Here is a 16,112-nt window from a genome sequence, read left to right on the forward strand (position 1 = left end):
GAGGTGGGTCAGAGCAGTACCGAGTCACCCCGGGGCGAAGCACACACACACACACATACACACACACACGCACGCACGAAGCTTCTCCTCTGCCTCGTATATTCGGAGCTCTACTTAATCCTTGAGCAGTCCAGACAGGCAGTCTCCAAAATGTATCAACTTCTGAAAGCTCACATGGAAGAGCAGGAGGAGGGAGGAGGGACGGGGGAGGCGAGCAGATGCGAGAAGGCAGGGGGAGGTGGGGAGGTGAGTGCAGCAGGAGGAGGGAGTATGCTTTGGTGAATAGGAACTCTCAGGCAGAACCAACACCAGAAGTCTCCAATCAGAGAGAGTGGTGGAAGAAGGGGGTAAGGCTGCATTCAGTCATTGCATGAGCTGTGTCTTTGGGAGAGGGCTGGTAATGATTGTGTGTGTGTGTGTGTGTGTGTGTGTGCGCGCACACACACACACACACGCACGCATGCATTCCTTGGAGTTGTTCCTTCCATTTCTTCATTTTTGATCACTAAGGCTTTCCTCAATATTAAAAGGAAACAGCTTGGTTGTAGTGGGATACTTCCCTCGCTCCTTGCTCATCTGTCCCTTTTGGGACAGTGTCTTTGCAGCACCCTTTCCAGCCGCCTTCTCCTATTTCTTTCTATCTCCATCTCATTTGTTATTTGTATTAGATTATATATTCATCTCTCCTTTCCATATTTTTTCCAACTAACATAACATAGCTTTTCCTTGCTCATTGCTGCTATGTTCCCCTCCCCTCCACCCTTCCTGTGTTTGTTTGTTTATGTCGCTTGTGGATTCCGGAAAAGGCTGCGTTTGTTGCTTAAGGTTGACCCTCACTTCTGCTTTCTCCATTCTATTTCCTTGTCATTTTTGTCTATCAACTCTGTCTCTTTTAGATTTTTAAAAACCCAGTCTTATTTTGATTTTTAAAAGCAAACATTGACTTCTGGCCATGCCCCCCCCCTTTAAGTCATATTCAAGTATTTTTCTTTTTTTCTAAATTCTTAAAGAAAGGCATATTATAGCAGCCTATGTGTGCAGTGTTTGGTTCCCCTGCCGCCCCTGCCCACCGCCCATGCTGAAGTGAACCATCTGTATCTTCTCTGTGTTGATCCTTCCAAAACAGAAACTAAAGAAGAGGGTTTTTTTAATTATTGTTCGCTTTCTCTTGGCTCTTATTGCCTGCACTGTCGTCCTGTACTTCTTGAAGTTACCCTGCATTCCATAAAAGAACATGAACTATAAAACAATACATTAAAGACACCCGTCATTTGCTTAGGTAGTTCTGCTTTTCTTCAGCTTTTGTGTGTCTATGTCCGTCTGTGTGTGTGTGCTGGGTTGTTGTTCCACCAACACTATATGTCCACAAGACAGTGTGGAAAAGCCACAAGACACAAAATTGGGCAAGGTGCTGCTGTCACTAGCAGCCCCATTAGGGCAGCTGTCTGTCCGTAGTCCAGATAGCGTGTCCCAGTGCAGTAGGGCAGCAGAGCGAGGAGGCCGGTTGCAGTTCTCAGAGGTCCCTGTGCGAGGAGTCTGGCATGGGCAGATGCAGGAGTCGCACTCTTGCCCAAGGCAGAGCAGCATCTCCTTCTGCAGTGGAAGAGGGAAGCCCGCTGATGGACGTTAGGTCAGAGGTGTCGGACGTCCTCAGCGTGGTGGAGGGCGAAGAGGAGGGGATCCTCCAGGGTGAGTTGGAGGAGGAGCACCAGGCGAGGCTCCAGCACCCGACCCCTCTTCCATTGTCCCCCCCGCTCATGTCGTGCCCCCCCCGAGTCAAGGCAGGCAGTCTGCGTCTCCTCCTCCCCCGAAACGTCAGGGCAGCATCGTGTGGGACCACTTTGAGGTGGGAGCGGATCCCAGCAGGGCCGTGTGCCGCCACTGCAAGGCATCTCTGAGCAGGGGAAACAGCCAGGGCACGACAGCACCAGCAGCCTGCTCCTGCTCTCGAGGAGGCAGCCCCAACGGGTCTTGCTCAGAGAAGAGGCCCCCACGTCCCCGCAGGCTGGCAGCAGGGGCAAGCCTAAGGCTGGTCATGCCTCCAGAACGCCTGCAAGCTCTCCGTCCCTCACCCCCGAGAGGCTCAGGCCAGCCACCATACAGGAGACGGGTGGGGAAGTCTGGGTCCACCAGGTGGGGGGTTCCAGCGTTCAAAAATCAGTGACCCTTCTGGGTTGGGCACTGACCGTGTTCATTCAAGATACATTCAGAATACTCATTTAGGGTGAGTCAGAAATAAAAAAGAGCAGGTAAAATGTTAACCTCTTCTGGCCTGCCTGCCAGGTGCTGTGTGTATTCAGCCACAGAGAGGCTGAGCCAGTGATTCTCCTGAACAAGGGTTGTTTGCACTTCAGAGACACCTGCGGCAGAGATTAGGGGCAGTGACCTCTGCTTCAACACACTTTCCCTTCTGAGTTCGGTCTGAGTTTCTGGGAATATCAGATTCACCCTGCGCCTAGCACACAAGCCAGTGGGCCAAACTGCCTGGACTTTGGCAAGTGGGATGTGTTTGAGGGGGGCTGGGAGGGGCCCAGGTCTCACGCACATCTGTGGAAACAGGGAGAAGTTATAGCTCTTTGCTTTGGGAGTTTTCGTAGAAAAATTCAATTTTCACCTGCACCTAGCACACAATCCAGTGGGCCAAACTGCCTGGGCTTTGGGGGGTGAAATGCCCTGAAGGGGAGCTGGGAGAGGCCAAAGTGTCACATGTGTGTGTAGAATCAGGGAGAAGTTACAGCTCTTTGCTTTGAGAGTTTCCGTGGAAAACATCTGATTTTAGCTCTGCGTAGCACAAAAACCACTGGGCCCAAGTGTCTGAAATGTTGCAGGTGGCCTCCTCTCCAGGGGGATGGAGAGGTCCCCAAATTTCATGCCTGTATCTTAAAAACTGAAAAAGCTATGACCATTTGTGTTTTCCCATGAAAGTAAATGGGGAAATGCCAAAAATAGGCAATCTGGATATCCAAATCTTGCTTCGGATTCGGATCCATATTGAAGCGGAGGGGGTCCAAATCAATCCAAGGCAGACAGGGGTCACTTCAGAGGATCCAAATTGATGTCCAAAGTAGATCGGGGGGTCCATGCACAGCCCTAGCGCTAAATCTCCCTAGCATAATCAGTGGGCCCTGCTTGCACAACGCAGTCGGCAGGACTCACTGCATGTGCAACCGAATTAGCGGGGTGGAAAAGAATTGACAGGGGCATATGTGCTCTGTTGGATACTGCCCGTTGATCCAAATTTGTTTTCTGAGGCTGTAGTCCTCTAATATTTACCTGGAAGTAAACCCCATTGCACTTAATGGGACTTGCTTTGGAGCAGACATGCATAGCATTGCACTGCCAATTGGATTTATGTGTCTAAACTGAAATTTATTTGGTAATTTGAATTTGATCATTTTTAATTATATGTTCTGAGTTGCCTTGGACTCTTATTTGAAAACATTGCATACATTTTTTAATTAAAAAACTAAAATGTTAAATATGAAGTTGAATGGTGGTTTGAACGATATGGTTAAGAGAGGCGTTTGTTTTTTTAACTTTCTGTCACTCATTTAAAATTCTTTGTTCTGTAGTTGTGTATCTTTCCTTGCCAGTGCCACCTACATTGCCTTTTGGGTATACTAATGCCAGCTGAGCTGGGCCTGCTGATATGATCACGCAAAACCCTGAAGGTTCAGTGACATAACCCAGACCAAAAGAATTAATGCCATACTATTAGCCACTCAGATCTCCAGAGGGTAATTTGCAATTCTCTAATCACCAATTAATATATATTCTACTACAACTGACATAATATACACAATATCACATAAAGTAAAAGTTGCATTTTTGCACATGAGTTCACACATTCTCCCCTCCTTACAAGCACACAAGATAATTAGTGATGGGGAAACTTACCCCTGGTGAATTTATTATTTCCTTGGAAAATAACAAATTCAGCCATGTTACCTCAGACAAGATTCTCCTTTCATACAAACTCTCATTCCATGTATACGAGTTTTTGCACAAGTGCAATATCCAAGTGCATCTTGGGAGCTGTAGCTTGGAAATGCATAGTGTGTCATGAAACAATGCATCACCACAATATGTACCATCTTCCTGATTAATTGTTTTCACATGGCCTTTCTAAGTAATGTTTAGCCACAATTTGATTATGGAGAATCTGATATAAGAGAAAGAGAATAAGCTGACTACATGAATAGGACACCAAGCCATGTGTGAGAATGAAATGGAGAAAAGGGATATGCATACACCTACCTGACTGTTTCTTTAAACATGATTGTTTAAAGATTATTTCTTTAAACATCCCATTTTACCTTAAGCAAGAAAAAAGTTAATCCAACCAGCTCAGCACATGTTCAGAAATGGCACTGTTTAGATGCAGACTGTGGGTGGTCTGAAGCTCGTGATCAATTCCGAACTTAATAGCGATTGGTAAAACACTGATTCAGGCTCATTATAAACAGATGAGTTTCTTCCAGCAAGCCAACTAATTATGAAATTCACTAATGATAATGAAAAACTGTTGACACAAGAAATACTTTCTAAAGTTCTGAAAATTGTGCACAACTGCTCAACGCATTTTGACTAGGGATGTACGAAAGTCACCTTTTAATGAAATGTGATTCGAGGTGGGGGGGAGGTGCTCCATCCCTCCCCCCGAAATTCTGGCCGGGGGGGGAGGCGCTCTGTCCCTCCCCCCCCCCCGAATCCTGGGCCGCCGTTTGCGTCCCTGCAGTCAGCCATGATAGGCTATGTAAATGTTTACGTAGCCTATCACAGCTGAGTAAAAAACCCCAAAAACCCACGCGTAAGCAAATGGTGGCACCCATGGGTGCCGCCATTTGCGTACGTGCGTTTTTTGTTTGTTTGTTTTTTACTCAGCCGTGATAGGCTACGTAAACATTTACATAGCCTATCACGGTATTTTTTAAAAATCTAGCCGTGATAGGCTACGTAAATCTTTACGTAGCCTATCACGTGTTTTTTTTTTACTGGAAATGGCAGTGGCGGCAGCTGGTCGGAAGACCGGCCGCTGCAGCCGCCACCGCCGCACCGCCGCCGCACCGCCACTGCTGCCAGGAAGATTCGCCCAAGGTAAGTCCCGTCCCGGGGGGGGTGGGGGGGCAGACCGTTTCGCCACCGATTTCGAGGGGCTGAATGCACTGGCATTCGGCCTCCCCGAGATTCGTGGCGAAATTCTCTGACATCCCTAATTTTGACCAACAAGCCTTCTTAAAGTGTTCCTTGTCCATGAATCTATATTGCTAACAAAACCTTCTCAAGCTTCCACTATAACTGTTTAGCTTGTTAACCCTCTATACAAAGAATGGAGAGTTGGAATGCCTGCTATTATGGCATTAATTAATTCTTGTCCTTCCCATCACCAGCTGCATGGATATACTGAGTGAAACAACAAGGTTGTGCCTCTTGGGATCCCACCAGGATCCAAGCTTTCCCCACCCCAGATCTTTTGGGGATCTCATCAGCTCCTCTGCACTGTAACAATCCAGTTCATTATGATGAAACATTTCTTCATGAACATTTCAGAGAAAAGAAAGGCTTATAAATGCATTCCTAGCATACCGAGATTAGACACCACCCATCTTTAATAATTAATAACAATAATGCTTAGCAGTTAGTGTTTTAAATCTTCAAACTGATTTACAGACATGAACTAATTAATCCATTCAACACCCCAGGCAGGTAATTAAGTGTTGGCATCCTTGTGCCACTGATGAGGAAACCGATAGAGAGAGGGTAGAGACTTGCTGGAGGCCATAGCGTGACTCAGTGGTTGGGAGAAGGAAATGGTTTGTGGGGGCTCCCAACATCATCCCCAACATCAGTGGGTTAGCACGTTCTCTGCACTGTAACAGCAGCATCCTATATCAGCCTTAGTGCTGGACCAGTGCCTGGAGGCTATAATGGGCTGGATGAGGGCCAATAAACTGAAGCTAAATCCTGACAAGACAGAAGCTTTGTGGACTGGTGGAGTCCAGGAACTGGGTAAGCGACCTGTCCTGGATGGGGCTGCACTCCCCCGGAAGGAGCAGGCCTGTCGCTTGGGAGTACTCCCAGATCCATTCCTGTCACTGGAGCCCCAGGTGGACTCTGTGGCCCAGAGTACTTGAGGCCAGCTTCAGCTGATCCGCCAGCTATGGCCTTTCCTGGACAGGGATAACCTACCCACAGGAGTACACATGCTGGTAACTTCCCGATTAGACTACTACAATGTACTTTATGTGGGGTTGCCCTTGAAGACAACACAGAAGTTGCAGCTATGGAAAGACAGACCCATCTCCATCTGGGGCAAAGGAAGCTCAATGAGCTTTCCCCCCCGCCAGATCTTGTGCGGCCCAGACCCGTCCAGCGAGCTTCCTGCTCATCCCTCCCACTCACCAAGCCACAGAAGCTGCCCCTCCTCTCTTCACTAAGGACTCTGGAAGTCAAGCCCTTGTGTTTGCATGGACAGCCCCCATTGCTCTTCCTCCCTAGGAGGCCAGGGCAAGAGCACTGGGGTGCTGCCGAGGCCCTTCCTCCCCATGCCAGCTGTTAAGGAAGCCCTTGACAGCCTGTGGAGGCAGGACAGGTCCCGATGCAGCCAGCCCCCAGCGTTCTCATCCTAGCGTCCTCTTGAGGAGGCCAGGGCAGGAGCGCTGGGGTGCCACAGTGCTGCCAGCCACTTGCTGAGCTCCGGATCAGTGAATGGGGTCTGGGGTCTGCTAACAGTCAGCATTCAAGGTTCTGCTGATTACATTTAAAGACCTAAGTGGCTTGGAACCTTGATATTTGAGGGAGCACCTCTCTCTATATATGCCTACCTGAGGACTGAAATCTGTTGGAGGGGGCCTCCTCTGCATCCCACCATTCATTCAAATGTTATTGCTTATAGCCAATGGCCATTACATTTAAGCTTTTAAATATGTATTTAGGAACACTGCTGTTAATGTAGTAAAATGTCTCAATAATATTTCTGAGCTGAGAGAAAAATGGAGCAGAGAGAAGTAGGGATGGGTGAACCTTTTACCCCTCAATGGTGGACCATGGGAATGCTGTAGACATAACATTAAGGATGTCAGAGAATTCTGTGATGGATCTCGGTGAGGCCAAATGCCAGCGCATTCAGCCCCCCCCGAAATCCATCACAGAATGGCCTGCCCCCCCCGCCCCCCGTGGATCCCCCCTGGGACAAGACTTATCTGGGGTGGATGTTCCGGACAGCGGCAGCTCCAGCGGCGGCTTTGGTGGCGACGGTGGCTGGTCTTCCGAACAGCTGCCACCGTCACCATTTGCAGTCTGTGTCTTTCCCCTCCCCCCATAGATGTGATAGGCTATGTAAAGACTTATGTAGCCTATCACGTCTGGGTTAAAAAACAAACAACGCGTACGCAAATGGCGGCGGCTAGGGCCGCCACCATTTGGGTTCCTTATTTTTCGCCGTCTTAGTCTACGTCGATATTTACGGAGACTAAGATGAAGAAAAGAAAGGGGAACGCAAACAGCACCCACTACGCTATTTGCGTTCCTCTTTCTTTTCTTTGTCTTAGTCTATGTAAATACTGACGTAGACTAACATGGCGAAAATAAGGAACGCAAATGGCAGCGGCCGCAGCGGCCGCCATTTGCGTAAGCATTTGTTGTTGTTGTTGTTGTTACCCAGAGCCCTCCACGGCTGGAAATCCACCACCGCAGCTGCCACCGCCACAGCCAGGTAGGCTCCGTTTTGCGGGGCTTTCGTGGGGTGGTGGGGTGGGTTGCTCTGTTCCGCTATGGATTCCGGGGGGCTGAATTCACTGGAATTCGGCCTCCCTGGGATCTGTGGCGGAATTCTCTAACATCCCTAATTCTGGATAAATATTTGCAAGGTAGCGTATTATGTATTTTGGTGCAGGATGCAAAGGCTTCTGGAGCAAATGTTTGTCACAGAGTTGCACATGAGCAAGCCCAAGGAAAGTGATAACGTCTCTCATTGTGCTGCAGACGCTACTGTGGCCAATGCAATGCTATCAGTTTTGTTCAGGATTTTGTGGTAAGAGCTTGTTATGTCCCTAGTGCTCTCCAAGATGGAATCCATACGGTACAGAAAAAAGTTCCAAAAAGCAGTGAGGGGTGTCTTCTTGTCCTTCATCCTTATCTCCAGCTGAAACTTAATCCTTGATCATTTATTTTCCATTTCCCCTTTTGCCTCCTAGGGCTAGCATTATCTCCACAATTATTGTAGATGTTATCTGGTTCCCGGGGCCTTCATTCGTATATTATCTATCGGATACAAGGGTTGAGTGGAGACTAGGGTAATATTGGAAATTGATATTTGGGTGGTGATACATTTTATCTAAATAGTGTGGGGAAAATGCATTTGATGATCCCTGGAGTCATTGCCATCTCTGTTCTTGAGTAACCCTATCTGGTTTTCTTCATCAGTGTAGCTTATCTTTTGAAGTAGTCCATAAACCATACCCTGGCATGCTCTGTAAAACTGGGCCACTTCTGAGTTCTTTTTTGTCACACAAAATGGAGAAAACACCCAGGAACTGCAAACTCACTCACCCAGGACCCATCTGCAAGCACCATTTTGAAAAAAAAAAATGCACACATCTACTTGTATGCAAAATGGCGCCGTGAATGGCCCATATATGCAAGATTACAATGGCGAGCTGTGGAGAGTTTGAGTGCAGGGCCAGGGACATGTAAGTGCGGGCAGGGGCTGGGTGGGTACCTGGAGAACCCAGACGGGGGGGATGACTCTCATCCATCCCTCTATCCAGATCCTCTTGACCTGACTACTAGTTGATCACAGTTCTCAGTATTTAATAATTGCCTGTGTTTGACTGTGGATTGCTGTCTGAATTAATGGCTATTTTTCAAGTGTGCCACCTATTCTAATTCAATGTAAGGGAGGGGGAGCGAAACCACTGAGCCTCAAAACACCTGTAATTGCTTTGTTAAATGGGAGATGAGTATAAACAATACATATCACATTTCTGTTTGACTTTAACTGAAAACAGTGGATGCTAATTATAATTATACCCAATTAATCATGGATTGGGGTTGGGAATGTGGGATGGTCCTTACTGCCTAATATTATTGCTTCAGTACTCTTTATTATTCATTGTATCAATGTATTATTCATTGTATCTCCTTTTAGGCTAGAGCAGTCTGCGTACAATGGAGAAGTGCCTACTACTGAAAAATGGCCATTCACTGAAGAGTTGTAATCTTCTGATTGTCTCTTTTGACTACAAGCCATCTCCTCTCTGCATTTTCATACAAATTCTGGGACTAGCAGGTTGCTACACATTGGTAGAAGGATTTGGCATCTCTGCCTATCTAGATTCACGGTGGAGGTGGACTAGTCTGGCAAGTCTGTGATGGAGTATTTTGACAAGAAAGATAGAGGACTCCTATCTTTTCTCTTTAGGGTGGGAAAATAATAGGGGGAGAGCTGTGGACAAGTGGCTGGCAGGGAAATGGTTAAACAGACTCTTCCCTTCCACACCAGTCTACCCTTCAAGATAACTGCCTCCCATGCTGCATTTCCTTTAAAGAAAAATACGGAACAATGGAATCATGCAGTTACACACAATGAGTTACAAGGCCAAACTAGACATTATCTTCTCAGTAGCTACTCCACATGTATAAGTTCCTCTCAATAGAACCTTGCCTTATCACAGTCTTCCCCAGTCTGGTGCCCTCCAGATGTATAGCCCTCCATGCAACCACAATGGAATGGGAAACCGATACAGCACCCACCATCCCCAGACAGCATGGCCATGCTGCCTGGGGATGATGGGTGCTATAGTTCAGCACATCTGGAAGGTGCTAGGTTGGGTAATGTTTTCCCTTAGCATCAGGTACCTTTACACTACATATACGATCTCTTGCTCTGTGTTTTAAGGGCACTTTCTTAAACCCCGTAAAGACAGAATGAACCATTTTGACAGCACTTTGATTGCATGACAACAGCAGACATGGGTCAGTGAATGTTGTTTCACAATATTATATGGTTATGAATTGTCCCTGTATTTTCAGTCAGATAAGGTACTTGTGTGTCCTGGAAGGCTGAATGCAAACAAATGTGTGTTAATTCAACATCCTTCCTCCTCAACAAGGGACCTGGTCCTGATACTCTCTTACCACATCCTGTTTGCCCAATTTCATTTGCTGACACAAAGTATTCTTTAGCTGATCAGCAGAAACTAGAAAATGATCCTTTTGGAACGGAAAATGCAGCCACTTGGAAGAGTGGGATTGTAATGCATGAGTTCCTGACAATCGGTGGTGAGAAGCGAGATGCAAATTAGCAACACAATAACTCGTTTTGCCATTAATATAAACCAGCCTTCCCTCAGCCTGGTGCATTCCAGATATTTTGGTCATCAGCTCCCATCAGCCCCAGTCAGCATGGCCAATGGTTAAGAATGCTGGGAGTTCTTGTCTAAAACATCCGGAGAGCACCAGGTTGGGAAATGCTGGTACCAACCCACGGTCAGTCAGTCATTCTCCAGTGGAACATATGAACAGCACAGCTGGGACAAGCCAAAGGCCTAGCTAGGCCAGCATCCTGTTCACACAGTGGCTGACCAGATGTCCCACTGGGAAGCCCACAAACAGGACTTGGGCACAATGGCACCCTCCCTGTGGGAGTTGCTTATGTTCTGGAAGCACAACAGGCAAGCAGATGCCTATTTTAGGTGCAATCTCTTTTATGAAATATTAACTGTCACTTTTTTCCTCACTGCACAGGACGAAATCATCAAAATATGTGAAAACATTCAGATTTCAAATTCTGAGGCTAAGTGTCATGTTCATATACTTAAATCAAAAGTTTGAACTATCACATTCAAATGTTTAAGGTGATTTTTTTAAATTTCAGTTCTAATTTACACACCATCAGAGGATGAAATTCTAAGAAAGGTACCAAATTCTTTAGGACTGGTTGAAAAAACGACAAAGCAGTTTTGGTGACGTTATCACATTTTGATGATGAAGTAATGTTTTGGGGTGACATATGCTTTTAGATGATGGGGCAAGACTTGTGCAACGGACAGGTCTGGAATCAGAGAAACATAGAACACGGAGCGTTGCCTCAGTGCCATTAGATGTAGTATGTACATAGCACGCAGCAGCACCCTCTCTTTGTTTTTACTCTAGAATAAGTGTGTGAGCCCCTGATTCAGATCGGGACCCCTATGCACCAGGAAGGGAGGCTTAAACCTCCCCCCCCCCCCGCCGCCTGCCCGGTCGCTTGGTTTCTGAAATTCAATCCCCCTCCTGAGCTGGGCTTTAAAAAGAGACTGAAAAGCCTCAACTGGCATCTCAAAGCCTTTTTGAGGAATATAAAAAGATCAGTTAATCCCCTTGCACTGTCTTGCAAATTGTTTTACCCTGGTCACAGTCATTATTTCCCTACTCTGCTGCAGCTTCCATGCTTTTTTTTGTTTGTTTTTTGTAATGTATAGGACATTCTTGGTGCCCTTTTTCCCCCAGCTCAGTTTCTGAAAGTTTATGTGCATGCTATCACACATTAACATATATTTTTAAATAAACAACAGCCTCCTATGCACGGGCACACCTAAATGTCTGGATGGACAAACAACTGCTGAATTAAAGACTCCTTTATAAGGCAGTAAAAGTAGAAATGGGTAAAAATGATCCAAATCTTGTTTTTAAAAATCAGAAAGGCTTTAAATGATTCCTCTGAGCCAAATCAAGGGCCCAGGAAAATGACTCCTAGTAGCCAGCAGTAATTGCCATTGCCAACCCCCCCCCCCAGCCAGTCCCCCTCAAAACTCCCTCTCCACTTCTCTTTCCAGCAGCAGATGGGATGGAAGCATTAGGAGAGAACCTCAAAGGAGAGGCTTCTCTCCTTGCATGCTGCCATGACTGTTCCTGACTGTTCTGCTGCTTGGAAGGTAGGGAAAGTGAAGGAGGAGTTTGCCTGGGGCATGGAGGACTGGCTGGGAGGACTTTGGGGGACATGGAGGGCTGGTGGAGATGGCCATCGAATCAGTGGGGGAGGAATTATTATACTCTGGCTCAGATTTCAATCCAGAGAAGAATTTGGGTTCCTTAAAAGCTCACTTCTGATTTTAAGTGGGATTTTAAGAATCCCAAAAGTTCGTATTGGATCCTGGCTCTGGAGAACTTTGCTGGAATTCCTAATTAAAAGCTTTTTAAGTTTTAAGCTCATCGCCATGCAGCATTATATACATGACTGTGGGCATTAAAAGCTATTTTTAAGCCCCAAATTTAAAAAACAAACAAACAATAATAATTATCTGGAAATCCTCTCCTGAACATTTTGTTACCTCTCCACTGTCCCCTTAAAAACTTGCAAAAAATGGAGCACATACTTTTTGAGGGACATGACAATATTTATAAGTCTCCCAAAAGAACACAAGACAAATCCTGCCAGAGCATACCTAGAAGGCCATCTCTGTCAGCTTCCTGTTTTTCATAACAGGGGAAGGGCTGTAGCTCAGTGGGGGATAGGGATGTACAGAGTTTGTTAAATGCGGACCATCTGTGTTTCACAGATTGTCAGGCGTTTTTGTTCTGCTGTCCACTCACTGACAGAATCAGAATAATTTTTTGGGTACGTACGAGAATTTTGTTTCTGTTTGCAAATGCTCACTGGCACTAACCTGCAAATCTCCCCCCTCCGCCCCCCACCCCCAAGTAAAAACCCAGTCCTGCGGTCCATGGAATCCGCATGACTCAGAAAAAGCCGGTCCACTGTGGAATCCACCAGTAAGATTCATAGAAATCCAAACTCATTTGAATCCATTGTGACTTTGTCTGACATCCCTACAGGTAGAGCACATGCATTGCATGCAGATGGTCTCAGGTTCAATCCCCAGAACTTCCAGGTAGGAAGGAAAAACTCCTGCCTGAAACCCTGGAGAGCAGCTGCTGGTCAGTGTCTAAAATACTGAGCTAGATGGACTCATGACTCAGTTTGAGGTTGATTCCCATGTCTCCAGGAAGCTCACTTTTAGGGAATGAAGGCAAACGTCCTCTTCCACCATTGTCCAATGGAAGATGGTATCAAGTGAATACCATTTTGGGTCAACACCACTTCCAAGTATTTCCTGGCAAAGCCAGCAGCCACAGCCTCCCCATGCAGGTATCCCACTGCTAAGCTCTTAACAGTGTGCATAGGAACATTAGAAACTGCCTCATGCTGAGTCAGACCGTTGCTTCATCTGGCCCAGTATTGCCAACACTGACTGGCAGCAATGGATCTCCAGGGTTTCAGGCAAGGTTTGTCCACCCCTACCTGGAGATGCTGGGGATTGAACCCAGAACCTTATGCAAAGCAGGCGCTCTACCACTGACCTTCTGCTACTGATTAAACTGTGATTGCAATCTCCCTCCTTGAATCTCAGACCCATTACCTCTTTTTGGTTCTTAAGTATCTGAGGTAAGGAATTCTTCCCCCTTGTCTTCGTAACATTCTTTTAAAATGCTTTTTTGCGGGGAGAAGAAATGACAGCATATATCCTTAATATTTTCTCCAGGCTTAAGGCACCTAATTAATTCCTTTACCCTGCTGGTGGTGGCAGGGATATTCACTCAGCAAGCTTAAACCAATTTGTCAGTAATTCCCACTTTGTTGCGAAGCCTGGCAATTTCAGTGGTGTGAGGGGGAAAGCATCTCTAACAGAATTCTCAGCACCTCAGGGCCAAAACAGTCATTGCTTTAAAAGCTGTATCTAGCAGTTACATCTCTCTTTTTTTCATTTTTGCTCTGGAACAGGTCCAGAGCTCCCTATCTGGATTGGAACCCTAGTGCAGGAGGGTAGGGGGGCTTATTATATCCAGATTGAGCCCTCTGCATGTACTCTAGAGTAAAAAGAAGAAGAAAAGCTGTACCTCTAGATATGGATCTAAGTAATATCTCTTTTGTCCCTTGTTCAATTCCAGTTTCCGGGATTCTTTGGAAGACCATGCATAAAAATCAATGTACGTTTATAATGTAGACAGAGATTTAGATAAACTGTCTTCTAGAACCTTTTATCTCTTCTAAACCTTCCTCAGTTGTCCTTGAACTGTGTTGCTGAAAACAATATTCCACATTGGATCCGGTAGTCTGAATAAAGGAATAATTGCGCTTCTCAAATCTACAATGTCTCTGCTCAAACAACCTAAAACCACATTGTTTTTGCTTGTACCACAGAATCGTACTGTTGGGGCATCTGCACTTTATAATCCACTGTGCTGCTATAAATATTTCTCAGAAGTATAGCAGCCTACCCTGCTGAGCTTGTCAAATGCTATACAGCTGCGTCTCTAATGTGTTATATTGACTACTGTTAGCAATGGGTGAGCTTCCTCTGGCTTGAATTGAAATAGCTTGGTAATAAGCCAAACCATTTCCCCCCAAAACTGGGAATACCTTGGCTTATTTCTTAGCCAACCTGGATTTGGACTGCCCAACTCCCCTACCACTCCCTACTCCCTATTCCCTATACTACCACTACCCCACAAGCCCCTCCCCCATTTCCTTTGACCCCAAATTACCAGGCTGGTACTTGGGTGACAATAGCAAGGAGCAAGAAGTAAGGGAGCAAGAAGTAAGGGAGCAAGGTATCCACAACCTTACATGTTACTACTATGCAACATAGTAGGCCCTGGGAAATGTAGTTTCCCAGGGGCTGCTTGTGGCTTCATAGGTTGAGGAGCAGCAGTATGCCAGGCACTGGAGAGAAGAGGTGGGAGAGACCTTCCACCCATCCTTCCTGCCCCTTGTTGCAACTTAATGCCACTCCCAGAGCACAAACCCAGTGAGTCAGGTCGGACAGAAGAGGGGATTGCTTTGGGATGGATGAGAGGCAATGGGTGGGTTTGGAAGCTGGCTGGGTGGGAGTTGGAGAATAAGTCTTTTCTGGCTCAGATTAAAATCTAAGACAGAAAAGAATTTGCAGGGATGGGAGAACCAGGGATGCTTGAGCTCACTGAAATTCTCTGAACTTTACTTCAAATCTCAGCTTCACTCACTCCTGTTCTTGTTGGCAACCCGTTTTTCGGTTTGTTAGAATGGGAAAATTTGTGCATTTTGAAAAAGTTGTGCATTTTTCAAGTACACATTTTTCAAACACAAATGGAGGTTTAGGACTTTGCAAACATTTTTAGAGAACATGCACTCCCATTCATGTTCAGGATTATGAATGGGGCATTTTCAAGTGATTTGTGAACTGAAATGAAATTCTGATGCATTCCTAAAAATTTGGGAGCCAAGCTGAGAAATAAGACTCCATAAAATCATTTATTATTATTGTTGTCACCATCCAGTTCAAGATAAGCACTGACTATACTGGGGTAGTTAAGCATGTGCTTATAAATGTAATCCTATGCAGGTCTACACACACAAAAAAAGACCCATTGTGTTCAATAAGTTCTACTCCCAAGTAAATGTGTATAGGATTGCTGTCTAAATCTCTACAATAGAAATAACTGAGACCTTAAGGGCACAATCCTATGCATGTTTAGACAAAGTCCTACAACTCCTAGCATGCCCCACCAGCCATGCTGGGTGGGGAATGCTGGGAGTTGTAGGACTTTCCTCTGTCTAAACATGCATAGGATTGCACTCTAAAACTGCTATTCTTGTTTTTCTTAGGAAGTGCTGAAAGATATATTAATCACTGCACAATAATTTTAAATGCATAGGTCCATGCCAAATTTGCTTCCAAATTAAGGGAAGGACTTGAGAGAAAACATCCACTCTTTTCTCCTGAATAAGTGTGTAGAAAAGGAAAGCTTATAGCAACAAAGCAAATGGAAGACTTTCTAAACTAGAAGCACAGCTTGCAATATTTTGTGTTCAGTTAGTCTGAATAAGCCAGGAAATGCTTCATTTTCTTCTCTTAACCTCTATGGATCAATGCTGATTCAGAGTATAATAATCACTTCAGTTACTAGTAGAACACAATGCCATCTCCTGGTGATTTTTTAAATACCTGGATATTTTAACCCACGTTAGCTAATATTCTTGTTGTATTTCTCTAGCCACATCTGCATATGTCCATCAGTATGAATTACAGGCTGGGGGTAAATGTACTTGAGCATTAAGGAAAGATGCAATATGAGCTGCTATCACTTAGGGC

At 45.7% G+C, this 16,112-nt stretch overlaps 1 protein-coding gene across 3 annotated transcripts in view; it reads left to right on the forward strand.

The window, feature by feature from the left end:
- LOC146354595 (uncharacterized) overlaps window positions 1–14,128 on the forward strand; it is a 106,572-nt gene extending 92,444 nt beyond the window's left edge. Inside the window, exons 4-6 of one of the 3 annotated variants that reach the window (XR_014788445.1) lie at window positions 9,149–9,360; window positions 10,747–10,856; window positions 13,930–13,968. The gene's annotated coding sequence lies outside the window, so the exon portion shown is untranslated. Of the gene's footprint in view, window positions 1–9,148 lie in introns of all 3 variants that reach the window. The other 2 variants (XR_014788444.1, XM_084839296.1) reach the window with 2 other exon arrangements.
- Window positions 14,129–16,112: the final 1,984 nt, after the last annotated feature.

This window comes from Heloderma suspectum, chromosome 2 (genome assembly GCF_057233095.1).
Source record: "Heloderma suspectum isolate Gila_16-S chromosome 2, 16-S_ref, whole genome shotgun sequence".
Taxonomy (NCBI): Eukaryota; Metazoa; Chordata; class Lepidosauria; order Squamata; family Helodermatidae; genus Heloderma; species Heloderma suspectum.